Source organism: Mauremys mutica, chromosome 9, assembly GCF_020497125.1.
Source record: "Mauremys mutica isolate MM-2020 ecotype Southern chromosome 9, ASM2049712v1, whole genome shotgun sequence".
NCBI lineage: Eukaryota > Metazoa > Chordata > Testudines > Geoemydidae > Mauremys > Mauremys mutica.
Window position 1 is genome coordinate 71,420,859 of NC_059080.1, and position 17,620 is coordinate 71,438,478.

Below are 17,620 nucleotides of genomic sequence, written 5' to 3' on the forward strand. Positions count from 1 at the left end.
AGGAGATACAGTTGCATTTAAGTGTAATTTAAATCGAACCCCCTCTTCTCCTTCACCATAATGTGTTCCTGCAATTTAGATAACTATTGTTCACATTTCTGAGTAATGCATTCAAATTTTTTCCCCTGGTTTTCTACCTTTGATTTCTTCCCCCCCTCCCTTGCCAAACTTCTTTGTTAAATGTCCTTTAACTATTCTAAAAGAAGTTGGTTGTCATTCTTGTTATGCTGAATAATAATATGACAGGTACAGATAACATACACTAGAGGTACAGTAGAATTCAACTAATTTACCATATTGCAGTTAAAATAAATGCATCCCAATCCATAGATCAACCTAGTTACAAAAAGCCCATAGAGATATTTGCTGTGAAATGATCCTTTACTGATGTGCCTTTTAAAAAAAAAACCATGAAGGTTTGTAATAAGATATTAGTATGGTCAGATCAGAATTTATGCAGTCATACTAGCTCTGGTGACCAGCATAAAGATAATGAAGTGGAAGGGTTACACTAACAAACACCAGTTCACACCTATAAACAACTGACTAGTCTCTCAGACAACACCAGACTTGTTACTTGACCAGATTGGGTGTGCCATTTATCCAGTGTTTGGGGTAAATGAAATGGACTGCGCTTTTTTTGTTTTGTTTTGCTCCTGGCAAGAGTCCCAGCCTAGTGTTTGTGATGTTCATCGTGAAGTCTATTAGAAGAGCTCTCCTATGCCTTCTAAACAGTGGCACTTTTTTGCTTGAAACACTTTGGCTGAGGCACTATGGTAAGAGCAAAGGTTGTTCATTATTTTGGTTCTAGTAATGCCAATGATACTATAATTAGTCTGTTATAGTAAGAGTATGTAATTTTGTGCAAGATTATAAAACCAGTGAAATTTGTCTTTTTAAAGGACTTTGCAAAATGTGTACCAGTGTCATTGTGTGACTTGCACTTAGGCTAACAAGCATGTCTTAACACTTATGGCACTATGAATTCACATAATATTATCAAGGAGGAGACCCAAGCTTTCTCAGATGTTTTTCTGTCCCTCACATTGATTATAAAGCTCTTGGGTTTGGCTCTGCCACTGAATTCTGATCCCTGCTACATATGTCAGAAACATGGCAAAAATGTTGGCTTCTGTCATTAAAGTTTATATGAAGCAAAATCTTTAATCTCTTCCCCTCTATTAAGGGTAGCAGTGAACCTACTTTTTCCTTAATAATTTTAACTAATCATACCGAGGCAGCCTAAGGGGATAGTTCAGAAAAATAAATGACGTTGCTCATCCAGCAATTTTTCCCACATCTAAAAATAACAATTGTCCACAATGCTGTAAACCAAATACTTGCTCCAGTCACAGATGCAGTACTAAATCCTGTTCCCAGTTTCACCAGTGTAAATCCAGATTAAGTTAAACTTCAGTGCAGTTAGTCTGTTTTTACCCCAGTGTTGCTTAAGCCCTTTTTGTGCATTGTAATACCAACAGGTGACATGATTAATATATGTTCTCTTGAGTGCCTGTTCCAAGTACATCATCTCAGTCTGTTTGAAGAATATATGGTCTGATTAGAAATTTTTTATTACGGCAAAGTTACAATAAAACGTTAAACTAAATCTTACGTTACTTATCACTTGTTCAGGATCAGGTGAATATTCAAAAAACCTGGCTAAAGATTCTGGTTGGTTCTGCTAAAAAGGGTGACCAATTTCCAAATACCTAGCCCCTTTTTGGCACTTCTCTTGTCTATGTACTTTATGTGAAAGCTTTTCCATTACAAGGAAAGTCCATATTTTACTATACTATGCCACAATTCCACAGGAGTCACCGCATTTTTCCAATAATGTGCAATAAAAGTCTAGCTGATAACTATAAAGAAATTAATTTGTCATTCTGTTCAAAATGCAGATCCTTTACTGAAGCATTAAGTAAGCATGTCAGAGGATCTCTTGAAAGCTGGTATTTTGTGATGAGATGGATCTCTAATTTCTTCCCCAGACCATCTAATTCCTGAATACAACCACCACATGTGCAAGTACGTTCTCCACAACCCCTCTAACAGAGCACCACCCTAGTAGCAAATATATGCTGGATTTTAAAAGGAGTCAAATGCCATCTATACAGTAACTGTTATAAAAATTTTCTTTGTGCTGCACAAATGGAAAATGTAGTGCCCCTCTTCCCATATAGAGACCCAATCAACCAGATTAATTTTTGTCCAAATTCCTCTCCATTCTTTTCATCTGGGTTGTTTTATCAACCTCTCTTGCACTCAGTTGTATATATCTTAGAAATTAAATCATTTATTACAGCTTACTCCTGGGTCAACTTCTCAAATGCAGTTAAAGGTCTAGACAGAGCTGCCTTGTATCCAAAGTTCACATATAAAATGTTTGTTTATCCTGTAAATCCTAAAAAGATGGGATCTTTTTATATTACATATCTCTTGGTATGATTTCAAACCAGGACCCAAGAACAGCTGTCTGAATTCAGTAATCTCAGTTGTTTCTCACAACAGTAGTCACTTGGAATTTATTTATTCCTAGGAATAAATGCCTTATTGATGAAAGTACCTAAGGGAGATGGCATTGGTGACAGGAACTTTAAAAAAAATTGTCCAAAGCTGCTGAAGTGACCTAGATGAATGGGTGCCTTACTTTTTTTTAACCCATCAATTACTAAGAATAGCTATATTTGTGCTACAGTCTTATTCAAGTTTTACCCCAGTGTTTGGAAGATCTGTGAACCCAAGTGATCACATCTTTTAATTGTGCTGCATAATAAAACAAATTAGGCAGAACTAATCCACCCCACTTTGTAGGTTTATATAGAATGTTAGAACTCACTCTTTTTTCTTTTGTTTCATATGAATTTTAATAGCACATCCTACCATGGTTGGGGATATCAACAGGGATACACTGAAACAAAAATAATAACTTTGGGAGGACATTCAGCTTTACTATGGGTATGTCTACACTACAAAATTAGGTCGATTTTATAAAAGTCAATTTTTAGAAATCGATTTTATACAGTTGACTGCTTATGTCCACACTAAGTGCATTTAGTCAGCGGAGTGCGTCCTCACTACCGTGGCTAGCATCGACTTACGGAGCGGTGCACTGTGGGTAGCTATCCCACAGTTCCCGCAGTCTTCGCCACCCATTGGAATTCTGGGTTAAGCTCCCAGTGCCTGATGAAGCAAAAACATTGTCGCGAGTGGTTTTGGGTACATGTCATCAGTCGCCCCGCCCTCCGTAAGAGCAACAGCAGACAATCATTTCATGGCTTTCTTCCATGCAGACACCATACCACAGCAAGTGTGCAGCCTGCTCAGCTCAGCTCACTGCCACCACCACTGTTGTGTCCTGGGTGCTTGTTGGGTGCTGCTGGCAGCAGACGGTGCAGTAGGACTGCAAACCATCGTCATACACCGCTTCCGCTGCAACTCTGCTCTGCTGATATTGCCTCGACAGCAAATTTCTCCATGTTGTCTGTCATGGGCTTCCAGGTCCTCGGGAAATGTGTGCTCTGTTAACCGTCATCCTCCACCGCTTCCACTGCAACTCTGCTCTGATGACCTGGGCCAGCTCCAGGGGTTTTGCTGCCCCAAGCAGCCAAAAAAAAAAGAGCCACGATCGCGATCTGAGGCAATTCAGTGGGAGGTTCTTCGCTCCAAGCGGGAAAGAGGGACCCTCTGCCAAATTGCCGCCAAATAGCTGGACGTGCCGTCCCTCTCCGGAGTGGCTGCCCCAAGCACCTGCTTGCTAAGCTGGTGCCTGGAGCCAGCCCTGCTGACGACATGTACCCAGAACCACCTATGACAATGTTTTTGTCCCATCAGGCACTGGGAGCTCAACCCAGAATTACAATTGGCGGCAGAGACTGCGGGAACTGTGGGATAGCTTTGAGCAGGGGGTTGGACTGGATGACCTCCAGAGGTCCCTTCCAACCCTGATATTCTATGATTCTATGATAGCTACCACAGTGCAATGCTCCGAAAGTCGATGCTAGCCTCGGTACTGTGGACGCACACTGCTGACTTAATGCGCTTAGTGGGGACACACATAATCGACTGTATCAAGTTAATTTCTAAAAAACTGACTTCTATTATATCGACCTAATTTCGTAGTGTAGACATACCCTTATTTTATTCCACACTGTAGGGAATTGACTTTAAGATTTTTTTCTGTTTCTTTGCATACTTATTCCTAAATATTTTAAACATTCCTTTACCCATTTAAATGTATGTCTGATAAATTTGTTTTGACCCCTTTGGGAATATAATTCCTGAAATTTCAGATTTATCATAACTTGTTTTGAAGCCTGATGCCAATGTCTGGTGCATAATTTCTAATGAGTCTTCTGGATCCTTCAGATACACAAAACTATTGTGTGTTCTAATTCAGAAGGCATTTTGATGCCTTTAACCAGGTGACAGTTTCTTACATACATTGCAAATGGCTCCATTGGCAAACAAACAGTCTCATATACCTCCAGACAAATTTAAAAGGAGTGGATTGATGACCGTTAACTAAAGCAGATACTTGAGCATGAGTATATCAAGCCATTATGCCCATCTAAAATTGATTTCCCAAATCAAACTTCACCAAAATCTGTCAGAGGTATTCCCAGTGCTTAATTTGTAATGAAAGAGATGCCGGGGCTCAAACAATTAGGTGCCGGGGCATAAACAATATTTTTACTTTCATAACTGATGCAGCAAGCCCAGAGATGCCAGGGCTATGAACTGCCAAGCCTACAAGTCCTGGGGCTCAGGCAAGTCCTGGCACAAATTGAGCACTGGGGTTTCCCATTCCAGCCAGTCAAAGGCTTTTTCAGTATTCAAAGAAAGCAGCCTGCAGGAAGAATTCAGAGTTTATCAGATTGGTGAGGGTGAACATATTGGGCAAGACAGATATTCAATCTGTTTGCTAGCACACTGGCATTCATTTTTGCATCCACATTGATTAAATAGGTCTATATGATTCACAATTGGTAAGATCTTTTCCTTCTTTAGGAACAACCACAGTTATTGCCTCTTTCCCTGAATCTGGAATCTCATTTCTCTACAGTGTATCATTAAATAATTCCATTCAATAGGGACCAAAACTTGTTTTAGAACTCTGTAAAACTCCCCGAAAAACCCATTGAGTCCTGGAGCTTTATTGAATTTTAAATTCTTAATTACAACTTGAACTTCCTCTGTAGCAATTTCTCTATCAAGAACTCCTGTGTCATCCTCTGACAGCGCGGGTACTTTCACACTTCTAAATATCCATAACTTTAGGATTTGGATGTTCTGTAAATATTTCAGAGATCTGTTTGATACTAGTAACAAAATCTTACTTTTTATTTATCAGAGAGATGGCTGATTTATCCTGTTTCTTTTTTTACTTTCTGGCTAAAAGCCTTAGTTTTGTTTTTGTCTTTATAACATTTTTGTTTGTTTTAATACATCTAGGTATTTGTTTGCTCAGCCTTACTTTTGCTTTCTAACGGTTGAGGTTACTAGATCTGGGAAAATTTGTATGGACTGACTGAGAATCAACAGTGGTTCAGCTCTCTCTCACTCTCTCATTACTCTCAGTATTTTATCCTTATCTTATCTTATCCCTACCTTGTCTAGTGTAGACAGACAATCCAATCACTTGGAATTGGGGCCTTGGGAAAAGGACCTGTGATCCCTCTCAAACTTTATTGCCAAGTTTTAATGTCATGGTAAATATCACACAATATGTCCAGCAGATTTCTCTTCTCAGTCTCCTGCAGAATATCTATAATACTTATGTTAATTCTACATTCTCTATTTATCCTGCAGTTTAATTTTTACTTTTTTTCCCATCTATTTTGGATTTTTTTATCTAGATTAGTAATGCTAATTGCTCATTTAATCCTGTTTCCACATCTGATCTTTTCCCATCAATCTTCTACATCAAAAGATATTTTAAAAAATTGAATTGAAACTCTGGAACTCTTCCTTATCTCCATATTCATATTCATATTTGTGATTTCTAACACCAGCTCCTTCAGGTCAGCCTTAGTGATTGGTGGTTCTCCACTCATAATTTGTTTACAGGACAGGGGAGTTACACGGCCATGAGAGAGAGTCTTTGTTTTGAGGAGGGAGGGAGTGCAACAGATTTTTGTATCGAGGATTTTTTCCTTTATTTCTCAGACATATAAATCTTTCTCTTCTTTCCTCTTTGCTCATTGTGCCGTTCTCAAAATGGCAGCTGCCACACTTCCTCTCCTAGTCACAATAGTTACAATTGCATTTTTTTACCCTGTTGCACTGACCCACCCTGCTGTGTTACGTCATTATGGGATAATGAGGATCCAGTTCAACATCTGAGCTTGCAGATTCCTTTTTAACATTCTGATAGCACTGGATTCTGTTGCTGGATTTTCTCCCCCAGTGGCTACTCTCTAGGACTGGGATCAGCCATCTCTCCAGTCTTCTTATTTTCTTTTCAAAACTGCTCCAAAGTAGCCATTCACATTTACAGCACAAACCTATGGATTCAGGTTGGCTTGTTTTTTGGATCTTGTTACATTTCTTTTATTCCCCCTTTATTACAGAGATCGGGATTAAGCCACCATTTTAGCTGTTGGGTTAGTCACACTCCATATGACCTGACTCTGTTTATACTTGCATAGCTCCAGTATCTTCCATGGAGTTACTGCTGATTCTTACTGGGGTGTGAAACCAGAATTGAGTCCTAAGTCCAAAATATTCAAACATGGGTACCTAAAACAGGTAGCCTGATTCTTGGTAGTGCTGAGAACCCACAACTCCTGTTAAATGCAGTAGTGCAAGGCTGCTCTGCAGCTTTCAAAATCACATCCTATATTAAAGTGCATAGGCATCCAAATTTGAATAACGTGCCTTAAAAGACTAGTCAGAAAGGGTGAGGCATTGTACTTCCAGAAGCTTCTTTCCTCCAATTTTTACATTAAAATGGATTATGTAGGTTCTAGAAATAACCTCCAATATGCAGCCTTCTGAGCTAAGCATGACCAATGAAAACACGCTACAGGAATGTCAAATCAAGGAGTGCCTACAAATTTTTTAGGCTTTAATTAAGAAATGTTGGCAGTGTGATTTATCTAACATATTTCATCCTACTGCTTAAGCTCTGGGGCACATACTGTACTATAGATCTGGGACTAAAAAACAAACTACCAAAAGCTAGGAAATAGCTGACCTGATTTTACTGCAAAAATTCAAAAATCTCTGTGGCTGACATTGATGTTACACATGATGGAAAGCAGAGCAGAACATCAGCTTTCTTTACATTCCAAATTATAATAGCTAATCCCTATGTGGAATAACCTGGAGAGAGAACATTATACTGCGGCAGCGTCAATATGTGAAAATTTCTTCTAAAGTACTATGTTTGTATCTCTTATCACCTAGTTGTTTTTCCATACACATGGAGCAAACAGATGCTTTCAGTTTGAACAAGCTTTGCTGTTGTGTATTTGGTTGTCATGGGTTTTGTTACTATGGCAACTGAGTTAGACTATTAAGGGATAGCTCAGCCGGTTTCAACCGGCTGAGTGAGCTCTCTGTATATCTGTAAATAAAATGGAGGTTTTGGTTAGCTGCCTGCTCTCTGGCCTCAAGTGATTGCTTCCTACACCGGCTGCCCCAAGGATATAACATTTGCCTTTTGTTAAGAACAAAGCAAGAGTAAAAGCAGTCTCCATGCAACCACAGTTTCTCCTCTGACAGGCCATGAATGGCACTTGTCTCAGAGTAGGGAGGATGGATCTCTCTCCTTTTAAAGAAGCAATGCACATGAAACAAGTCAGCACAACAAAATGTATGAACAAAGGTTACCTGAGTATGATTCCTGTATCTCCTTACTCGCTGTGCTGGCATGTCCTGCAGCTCACGGATTTGGCCCAAATTAAAGATGGGTGGCTTTGTTTGTGCACAGTAGTGGTTGTTTATGATAAGCTATTTCTTATTTATGCTGAACTCTTCCTTTTGCTCTGAGGATGATTCAGAATTTCCCTTATGTTAGAATTAAATATTTATCTGCACTGGAAACCCCTCCACGCACACATGTATTCTAAATGAGGAAGTAGCACATATACATAGCAACACTGATTTCTGTAACATGCCTCATTAACGCTTTCATTTGCCAGAGTGTCGTGTGATCTCATGTCAGTGTCTAGTTCTAGAAACTAGAAGAAAAAGTTTTCCTTCCATCTCTGATACTGACATTCTGATGCCATAGCTAATCCTTTAACTTGTGTACCTCAGTCGTCTTATCTAGATAACAAAGGTACCTCACAGGGTTGTTCAGGATTACTTAATGTCTGAAAGCACTCTGAAGAAGAGATGTACTCTATAAGCCGATTTCTATAATTCATTCTCAGCTCTAAAAATGAGACAATGTAGAGATTCAAGACTGCCATGTGAACAAAGCCTGCAACACTGATCTCATCTGATTGCAAATCTTTGGTCAGAGCAATATTATTTACGTTCACAGGCCTGGCTGTAAGTGTGACACAGACAAATTTAGCTCTGAATCTGTAGTCTTTGTTTTCCTCCTGGTTTTGTGGTGATAGAGATTTTCACCTATTGCTGAAGTGGAGTATTTATAGCTTTCAGACTGATGTGACCAATGTTAGCTTTGACAGCTCTCCCACCTTCTGAATGTAACAGCATAATAAGTAAGCTCCTTTCCAGTTTGCAAACTGCACATGGAGTAGAAAAGGTACTCTATAGGGTTTTTTTGTTTTTGTTTTTAAATCGGTACAGTGAAATGCACATAGTGCTATTTAACAGAGTGTAGTCTTGCACTCCAGTGACAGATGTATTGCTCACTGAGAAAATAATGAGTAATTTTCCTTGTCTTCTCTTTTCATTGTAATTTGTCTATAAATATAACTGCAGATTCTATGTCTGGTGGTGGTTGACTCTGTTGGCTGGAAACCATTTTTAAACCCAAATATCTCAAGATACCAAGTCCCTTTATTGTACGCCAAAAGTGAGTTGACAAGAGTCTACTACTTCCCCTCCAAGTAATGGGACAGTCCATACAAATCAAAGTATCTGTAAAGGTATCTTAACTTCTGGGAGGACGGAGTGGTTCAAGTAATAGATAATGGGCAGGAAAACTTTTACATCTGGCTTAAAGCAAGGCTAAGGACAAGTTCTCTTGGCAGCTGGTGAGAAAACAGCCAGAGACCTAATCATCATCCCAAGTGACTAACAGGTTAAGCTTTATGGCAATTCTTCTTCATTTAAAAACAGAGTAAGGTAAAGAGAGAAGTAGCTACACATTCAGTTTTGGTGCTCGTTCTAGGTGCCATTTCCAAAGTATAAACAGAAGAAGGAAACACTTCAAGAGGGAGAATAGGGGGTTAAAGAAGCACCAAACAGAAATAGCTCAGGGCCCGATCTCACCCCATAATTCCCAGCAGAGACTGGCTCTTGATGTATATCTTCTCTTCCCATGCAGAGGCACAGAAGGCACAGTCCATTCTCCATTGCCCCATACCTGGTAGAGAACCTTCCATTTAGTTGGGATCCAGAGTTGGGAAGGGTGCCGACTAAGGGATGGGCTGAGAGGAGAAAATGCAAATGGCCCTGGATCTTAGAGAGACAGGAAGGCAAATACCATCCTCCTGATGGAGCAATCAGCAAACTTAGTGGCTGAAATGGATAACTTTGAATATTCGTAGCAAATGTTTAGCACATGCCCACTCCGCAAACTTCCATGTTGCTGTCGTCAATAGGCCACACCTTGACACATTCAATGTACGACAGGCATTTTAACTGCACATTTTAAAGTGTCCATTGAAAGGTTATTCTCTTGTCTTGGAGATGTGGGAAATGCTATTTGACATGCTAAAGAGAGGTAGGATGGTCTTGTGTGTGTATGTATGTAAGACTAGACCGGGACTCAGGAGATCTAGAGACAATTTCTGGCTCTGCTACAGACTTCCTTTGTGACCTTAGGAAATTTGCTTAATGTGGGATTTTCAAAAGGTGGCCAGCTCCCATTAAAATTTGATGGGGATTTGCATGCCTACTTCTATTAGGCTGCTTTTCAAAATCTCATCCGTGGTTTCTGTGCCTCCTTTCTACACAGGTAAAATGGGAAAATATTTCCTTTGTCTGTCCTGTCTATTTAGACTGTAAGATCTTCAGGCCAAGGATGCTCTCTTACTAGTTACGTATACAGTGCCTAACACAATGGTGCTCAATCTCAGTTGGGACTTCGAAGGTACTATAATACTTTTTTCTTTTTTCCCCATACATATGCTTTTGTCGTGAAAATGTTAGTTATTAATCAAACGTTGTTGATATCTGACTTCTGTTTGGTCCATTTGTAAAGAGAATGGTGGCATTCTAATTCCTAGTGAAGAGTTGTCTACATCACTGAAGCATGGAGCTGCAACTGGAACTAATTGTTACCCTTCTTGATTGGCTCACCAGAAAGGCCAATAATTGAATGGGTGATATCCTTTAGGTCAGGCTTGCAACATAGTGGTGGGAATGGAGGAAATCTGCATAGCTCATAGGGTGACCAAAGTCCCAATTTTATAGGGACAGTCCCGATATTTGGGGCTTTGTCTTATATAGATGACTGTTACACCCCACCCTAATATCGATTTTTCACACTTGCTGTCTGGTCACCCTAATAGCTCATACTCTAATCATTCTGTGGATAAAATAGAGGGATTCATACTTGTTCATCTGGTACCTTTGCCTAGCTCCAAATTTACTCCCTTTTTTTTTAAATTCAAGTTTAACAGTCCTGAGTTTTATTAATAGGCTGCACCCTGATCTCAATGGAAAAAAATGCTCTTTGATGGTGCAGAATCAAGTAAAATAACTGTTTTTCTTAAGTCTTGTACTATTTTTAGGACTTATGAAGGTCTCTGGGTAATATGTTATAAGTGACAGGTGATGTACCTTTTATCAGCTTCCTGCATTCCTTTCCTGCCTCCAAGTATTCATAGTAACAGCTTTTGAAGTGAGATAAAGTAAAGGGAAAAAACAGTCACAACAAGCTTGATGTTTCTGTCTTCTGGTTCCTTGATATTTGGCTTTTGAATTCCTCATGAAATAAACAGAAAATGTCTTGTCTAGGCAACATTTTTGCTATTAATCATTCATTAGAAACTCTTCAGTGAATTTCATTCAGAATTTTAAGTGTGTGTTATACACCAGACTATAAAAATGTGTTCCCAGAGGTAGAAAAGTAAGCAAAAAAAACAAACAAACAAAAACAAATAAAGATTAGATTATGACTTGATTTTCCTAGTTATGTTTTCTCTGATATTAAGACCTGTCATACAGACTTTATTCCATATGTATATAGTATCGTATGAAGTACTGTAAAATGCATACATAAACAAGAACCTGGCCAATAGTAATGACTGAGAGGACAGATATTTATAAAGGACTATGTATTATTATCTATATAGTTTGCTGTGATTTACATACTCACAACTGTTGCCTTAAGCATATTGTTTCTATGGCTATGATTCTGTAATGTAGCTAAGGATGCTGTAGGAGTACAAGCCATGAAATTGCATATACACCATTTAACAAAATCTTAAGCTTTGGAATAGGAGGGGGGGTTATCTTTGGGGAAGCGTGTACGTTGTCATATTCAACAGCATCCTCTTCAGAAGGTAACGACTTGCGTTCTTTCGCACTACAGAAAGCACCGCACTACAGCAGGATTATTTCCCCTAGATTATCCCAAGCCACCTTTTATGTCAGAGACACAGGCTGTCATTTTTCTTACTAGTGTAATTCCCTGTTTGTTACAAACCCTGCTCCTTTCCAAGGGACATGCATTGAAATTTGTTAGCCTCTTTATTGACATCAAGGTGATTCAATGTGGAACTGGAGTAAAGCTTTTCTTAGGAGAATTTTGAACAATAGGAACATATTTGGGGAGTAAGGTCCAATAGAGAGCCACTCTGGGCAGTCTGTACATTGTTAACACAGAGCAAAATTTAGCAATGAGCAGGCAGGAGGCAGCTGGGCAATGAGCAGATGAACAGTATCACAAAGGCAAGGTGTATATAGGGAACAGGTGGCCAGGAAAGTAGGAAAATTTAATGCCAGTTGGTCAGCATATGTGCAGGGCATCTGTTCCATTACTTATGACATTTTACTCTATATGGCATTTTGGCATAGTGCAGGACTATGTATTGAAGGATTATTATATACTACAGTTAGCACTAGATTGGAACTGAGAATGTGTTGGATATGTAGCAATGAAGGTGGAGGGTAGGCATCTTTTGTGTCTCTGTGTTAATGCCAGTGACCGGATCACCCCCAGGCTATACTGCTTTCTGTTTGACTCAGTATAATGCACGTAACTAGTGGTCGTGACCCTCTCCTCTCTCCAAATCAACTGAGTTTGAACTATTTTTAAAAATAGGATAGTTCTGGTTAAGATAGGGAGTCATCTCCCACTTCCTTGAGATACTCCCAGGAGCCTATATCTCCACTTCATGGCCCCTTCCCTTATCAGATCCCTTTCCCTTCATTCTCACTTAGGCCTTCAGCTGTCTGACTAATCCTTTGAATCTGGGACTCACCTTAGTAGGAGGCATTTTGAAGACTCACTTTGCATCCCAGAACGTCAGATGTCACTGTGGGCCATATCACCCAGGAACTGAAAACTAACACATCAATGACCTGTGCAGAGGTAGCAGTTCCCCAATGGCCAGCTTAAAAGATAGGAGGTGTTACAAGAAGCTAAGGAAGCTCCCAAGCCAGGGAAGACATGAGGAAATTGTCCAAGGCCATGAAAGGTGGCAGGCAGGTAGAAACCAGCAGGAGTAGGGAAAGGAGGGTGGCTGGCCCCTGTACATGAAGCAGCTCCAGCACTGCTGTGCCAGATCAGGTGCTCCCAGCTGGCCCAATTAAAGGGACAGGGACTGCACCTGGGGCTAAAAAGGGCCAGAGGAGACCCAGTGAGTCAGACCTGGCTGAGAGGGGGCTGGGAAGCTGTGGGGAACATGACTGCCAGAATGTTCTGAGAGCCTAAAATGTAAAGGGTGAGTTGAGAAACTGGTTTATTTGTGTAGGTCTGGACAACAAAGCTTTTAAAACAGACTGTGGACATGGCAATGAGTCCTTAGCAAGCTGGAAGAAGCCCTCTCTTGTAACATGTGGTGGAGAATGCAGGCGCTGCAACGGTCCTTGATACAAGGGGGAGAGGAGAATCATTGGTGCCAAGAAGAAGAGGGAATTGAAGCTTCAGATATTGACTGAGCCCAGATAGTTTAGGTGATTTGGGGGATAGGAGTGGGGGGATTGGCCTGTTAGTAATGGCAAGAGGCCCACTTCTAGCAACAATCAGAATTGGTTGGTCTTAGGGACTGGGGACATGGAGGGTAGGGATGCGGTTGGTGATGGAGAGGGAAAGCTCAGGCCAGCTGATCCTTGGCCTAGTGACAATGGTGCTACAGGATGACTCAGAGGCCTCCCTTCATACCTTCAAGAGAGTAGCAAGTGCAGCAGGCTCGGAGGCGTTGACTCGGGCAGCCCTCATAGCACTGTTCCTGCTGGGTGAGGCACAGGCAGCCTTACCAAGTGGTAAGTAATGAGCAGATGGGCTTCTATCCTGTGGTGAAGGCTGCCCACGTTAGACTGGAAGTGTGTGGGTACTTGTTTTGGGTTGAACCACTTCCACAGAGGGCAATACCATGAGCAGTGACTCAAAGACTACAGGACCTCACAGCCTGGTGGCTACGCCTCCAGACCAGTGCAATAGAGAATCATGGACTAAGTCATCCTCACAGTTATTAAAGGCCCTTCCCTTGGCAGCCCAGAGCTGGACAAGGCAATTTCAGCCTGTCTTACTGGGGGAGGCAGTTGAACAGGCAAAAGCCTCCTTCAAGGTCAAAAGAGATGAGCAGCCTGAACAGCATGGCAAAGTCAGAGTGGCCCAACAGTGGGGTTGTTGCAGAGAAGCTCTCAGTGAGTGAGGATCCCAAATAGCCCAAAATAGGGCCCTGCGCAGTCCCCTAGTCCAGCAGAAGAACTTCAGGCGGGGGGAGGGGCGGGCGGGTCTAGTGGTGTGCTTTAATTGCAGCAAGCCTGGGCATATTAGATGAGAGTGCCCAATAATGGAATGTGATTACCCTAAGCTATCACAGCCAGACCTGTGGCCTGGGGTCCATTCCAAATGACACTGGGGCTCGGCCATAGGTGGTAGCAGTCAGACTGGGAGGAATGGTGGTAGAAGGGCTTGTGGACTCAGGTTGAGGGCATATCCTTGTCCAAGAAGATGGTGTGATGGTAAAAGAAGATGGACAAGCATCTGTCTGTGCATGTCTTGTCTATATGGTGAGGCACATGTCTATCCCACAGTTGAACTGGGGGTCCAAGGCTAGAGAGTTTGGCTATGTATCTGCCAGGGCCTGTGATCTTGGGGAGAGATTGGCTGAGTTTCCCAGCCCTGATGCCATTGAGAGTGGTAGCGAAGACTCATAGCTGATAGGGAAAGGAGTGGAGGGAGCTTGAGTAGCGATGGCAGAGTGTGGCCAAGAGAAAGTCCTTGACTATCTTCAGAGCTTATAAGATCAGCTACAAAGGTGTTGAAAAGACTTAGAGGATGTAAACACCTGTCAGAATATCATCAATCAGTTTATGGGACTGGAACAAGAATTAGCATGTGTTAGGGTAGAGGCAGAGAGTGGGAATGTCTTTGGGTAGAGAAGGGGGCTAGGAAACAGAATCTGGTGGCAGAGACAGATGAGGGTACAGTGAGGACCCAGATAGTACCTCCTCTCAGCCCCAGCATGCTGTGATAAAGGCTGATAAACAGTGGACCTTGGCAAGAGGAGGGACAGAGGGCATCTGTTCTCTGGGTTCCATTATGAGGACTGGGGAACTGCCAGAACAACCTCAAGAGAGAACACAAGCTACAGATGATTAAGCAAGAAAAAAAAGCAGCTGGCTGTGGAACATCAGGCCATTTAAGAAGAGAGAGAGAGAGGTTACCTGATCCTCATGGTCAGTGAACCTGAGGGAAAATTAGAGTCTCTTCCTGCAGAAACCTTGAAACCCTGGAGAAGACGATAAAATTCTTTTTCGAGTGCTTGTTCATGTCGATTCCAGTCAGGTGTGTGCGTGTGCATGTTGACTGGAAGATTTTTCCCTTAGCAGCATCCATCAGCTCGGCCTGGGTGCCCCCTGGAGTTGTGCCCTCATGGCACCTAATATATTGCCCTGCCAACCCGCCACCCTTTCAGTTTCTTCTTACTGCCAGTGGCGGTGGCTGGAACTTCCCTTGGCTCTTGCTCAACAAGTTTCATCTCTATTCCATTGTATATAGTTAGTTCGAGTTAATAGGTTAGTATAGTATAGTATTTGTTGGGGTTTCCCCCCTCCGGCCCCGGTGCCGTGGCATGCCATGGTCCCCAGGTTTCAAGAACTGCGTGGCCTGCGCCAAGCACATGCCGAAAAGTGACCCGCACTCATCGTGTTTACAGTGCCTGGGGGAGGCACATCAGAAAGATTGTTGTAAGATCTGTTGCGAGTTCCGCTCGAGAACACTTAAAGAAAGGGAACAGTGGCTCAAGGTGATCCTCCTGGAGGCCGCCCTACGCCCCCACTCCGACCCGGGCTCGAGAGACTATGGCATCATCCTTGATGTGGAGCGTCCCGGCGCTGTCAGCAAGTTTGGTGCTGAGGAAGGAGTCTTCCAGGGACGCTCAGCACCACCACAACGCCTCACGGGGCCCATCTGACATTAGGCACCACTCCCATTCGCCGGTGCCTCAAAAGAAGAAAAAGCCGGACAATCGTTCTCCTCCGGCTAAGCCACGAGATGTGCAACCCCAGGCAGGCCACTCCTCGGCATCTCCTTCTGGGGCCGTATCGACTCCTGCCCAGGTGCAGCAGTTGAGTCCGGCCCCACCTCGATCACCGGTGCCTACGCAGCGGCTGCAACTCCCGTCCACGTCGGATGCATACCAGGCTCCTCGAGACCTCCTCCACCTGACTGCACCGTTCTCGCCTGCCAGGGAGGAACCCTCAGTGCCAACGGAGCCGCGTCCTCCAGTGCACTCTAAAGGGAAGCCGGCTATGATGTCAGGGCACTCCCCTTTGCCTTGTCCATCAGTACCTACCCACTCTGACAGAGAGCCTACCTGCTCCCTGAGCTCCCGATATTCGAAGCATCAAGGATTGTCTCCTCTGTGGCCTTCAGTGTCTGAGACTTCAGAGTCTGAGTCCGACTCCTATCGCTTGGGTAGGAGCAGAAGTCATAGAGCGAGGTCGGGTAGAGACAGAAGGGAGCATCAGGCGTGGCCTCTGCATGGCAGAATCCGCCTCAGTGGCCCTTCTAGACCCCCTGGGCTTATCACCAGGGCCAGGGAGGAACCCAGGACTCATGCTCATCTTCAGTAGCCTCTGCCACCTTTGTACTGCCTTCCACTGTGCATCTGCCCCCGGCGCCTATGGTCCCGACACCTTTGCCTCCGGCCCCATCGACTCTGGCACTGTGCTCGTTTCCGACTTCAGCACCAGCCTTCACGGAATCGATGCACCCATCTCCCACACCTGCACTGTTGTCGGAGTCGACTTTGATGCAGGCATCTACGGCCCTGGCACCAATGTGGGCACCGGGGCCCCCGACCTCAGCGGCTCCTGTGAGCGTGCTGATGCAGCTCCTTCTGGTGAGACTGATGCCGACGCCGATGCCTGTTATGACGTCTATGGCCCCCACACCGTCATCAGCACCACTTCCTCCAACATTGACCCGGGAGTCATGTGACCCCTCTGGGGCAGACGGTAGGGAGCTTCCACTACCTGCACACGCTTCCTCCTCCTCCTCCTCCTCATCGCTGGATGAAGCATTAGCAGGCACGGCCATAGCTCCAGCATTAGAGGACAACAGAGTCCTACAGCAGTTGCTCCGCAGGGCTTCCCAGGGTCTGGGCATCAAGGTAGAGGAGGCGGATCCCATGGTGGACATTCTAGCACCCTCAGGACTTTCACAGGTAGCACTGCCTTCATAAAGATGGTTGTGGACACCACTAAGACCCTATGGCAGATGCTGGCATCCCTGCCACCCACTGCCAAACGTAATGAGCGGTGGTATTTTGTGCCTTCCAGAGGCTTTGAGCATCTTTACTCCCACCCACCTCCAGACTTGCTGGTGGTCGATACGGCTAACCAGCAGGAGAGACAGGGTTTCCAAGGTCCTTCCCCAAAGAATAAGGATGCTAAATGACTAGACCTTGTGGGTAGGAAGGTCTACTTGACTGATGGTTTTCAACTCTGTATTGCTAACCAATAGGCCGTTGTGAGCAGGTACTCTTATAATACCTGTGCAGCAATGGCGAAGTTCACAGAGCTCATCCCTTTGGATTCTCAGTTGGAGTTCACTGCCTTGGTGGAAGAAGGGAGATTAGGCTCCTAGGCTTCATTGCTAAAAGGCTAATATCATTCTGAGATGTATTTAGAGGAATGCTGTAAGTAAGACGTGGGAAGTAGTTGTCCCGATCTGCTCGACACTGGTGAGACCTCAGTTGGAGTACTTGTGCTCAGTTGTAGATGCCAGACTTTAATAAAAACATGGACAAACTAGAGTCCAGAGGACACCACCATAAATGATAAAAGGTCTAGA

General features: G+C 43.3%; 1 long non-coding RNA gene across 1 annotated transcript in view; it reads left to right on the forward strand.

Annotated features, from left to right (window-relative positions):
* Nucleotides 1-485: 485 nt before the first annotated feature.
* Nucleotides 486-17,620, forward strand: part of LOC123377668 — a 68,555-nt gene continuing 51,420 nt past the window's right edge. The window contains exons 1-2 of the long non-coding RNA XR_006582266.1: nt 486-615; nt 1,902-2,028. This is a non-coding gene — a long non-coding RNA (uncharacterized LOC123377668). The remainder of the gene's footprint in view (nt 616-1,901; nt 2,029-17,620) is intronic.